The following is a 1,901-nucleotide window of genomic DNA, read 5'->3' as shown; positions in this document are numbered from 1 at the left end:
GGAGAGTTGCAGATTGGAAAAGAAAACACAACCCATCAATATGTCGCCTAAAAGAGACACACCTTAGAGACTAAGACAAAGATAGATTAAAAATCAAAAGTTTGAAAGAGATATATCAAGCAAATGGCAACTGTAAGTGAGCAGGAGTGGCAATATTAATTTCTGATCAAATTGACTTTAAGACAAAAAACACCATTCCAGACAAGGAAGGACATTATATGATTAAAGGATCAATTGAACATGAAGATATAACCATAATAAATATCTATGGACCCAATGAAAGAGCCCCAAAATTCATAAATCAGACTTTAAAGGAGTTGGAAAAACAAATAGATGATTCCAGAGCTATAGTGGGAGTTTTTAATACACCACGTTCTTTGAAAGGTAGAACAACTAGAAAGAAACTAAACAAAGATGCAGAAGAGCTAAACAATACAATCTACCAACTAGGCTTTATAGACATCTATAGAGCACTTCACCCAACAGCAGCACAATATACATTCTTCTCTAGTTCACATGGAACTTTTTCTATGATAGACCATATGTTAGGCCATAAAGCAAGCCTTAATAAATTAAAAACATCGAAATACAGCAAAGCATCTTTTCAGATCATAATGCTATCAAACTAGAAATCATCAATAGGAAGATTGACAAGAAAAGAGTAAACACATGGAAACTGAACAACACCCTCATTGAGAAAGACTGGGTAAGAGAAGAAATCAAAATTGAAATTCGAAAATTCCTTGAATCAAACAAGAATAAAAACACAATATACCAAAATCTTGGGGACACAGCAAAAGCAGTGATCAGAAGCCAATTTATAGCAAAAAATGCACACATCAAAAAAAGAAGAAAGAGCGAAAAATCAAGGCTTTAAATGAACATCTCCAACAATTAGAGAAAGAACAGCAAGAAAAGCCCATAGTCACCAAAAGATAGGAAATAATCAAGATTCGAGCAGAAATCAATGAAACAGAAAATAGAAGGGCTATGGAAAGCAATCAACAAGACCAGAAGTTGGTTTTTTGAAAAAATCAAGAAATTTGACAAACAACTGGCAAATTTAACAAAAGAAAGGAGGGAGAGAATACAAATAACATGAATAAGAAACGAAATGAGTGGCATCACAACAGAACCAACTGAAATTAAAAGGATAATATCAGGTCAATATGAAGAACTGTACTCCAACAAATTTGAAACTCTGGAGGAAATGGACAGTTCTCTAGAAAAATACCACTTACCTAAACTAACACAGATTGATGTGGAAAAGTTGAACAGGACCATCACAAAAGAAGAAATTGAACAGGTCACCAAAAAATTACTAACTAAAAGAAGTCCTGGCCCAGACGGTTTCACTGGAGAATTCTACAAAACATTCAGAGAAGAACTTATACCAATCCTACTCAAACTATTCCAGAACATAGAAAAGGATAGAATCCTCCCTAACTCATTTTATGAAGCAAGCATAACCTTGATACCAAAACCAGGCAAAGATATCACTCAAAAGTAAAACTACAGACCAATATCCCTCATGAATATAGATGCAAAAATCCACAACAATATCCTCGCCAATAGACTGCAATAACATATCAAGAAAATCACTCATTATGACCAAGTGAGGTTCATTTCAGGTATGTAGGGATGGTTCAACATTAGAAAAACAATCAGCGTCATCCACCATGTAAATAAAACAAAGGAGAACCATATGATCATATCAATTGATGGAGAAAAGGCATTTGATAAAATCCAACACCCATTCCTGATCAAAACTCTCAGCAAAATAGGAATAGGAAGGATAATCCTCAACATAATAATGGGGATTTATGCAAAACCAACAGCCAACATTATTCTCAATGGAGAGAGACTGAAACCATTCCTCTTGAGAACAGGAACCAGACAAG

The sequence above is a fragment of the Orycteropus afer genome, unplaced genomic scaffold (assembly GCF_000298275.1).
Source record: "Orycteropus afer afer isolate SDZICR_OR568_19922 unplaced genomic scaffold, OryAfe1.0 scaffold00146, whole genome shotgun sequence".
Classification (NCBI taxonomy): domain Eukaryota; kingdom Metazoa; phylum Chordata; class Mammalia; order Tubulidentata; family Orycteropodidae; genus Orycteropus; species Orycteropus afer.
This window is presented reverse-complemented; position numbering follows the sequence as displayed.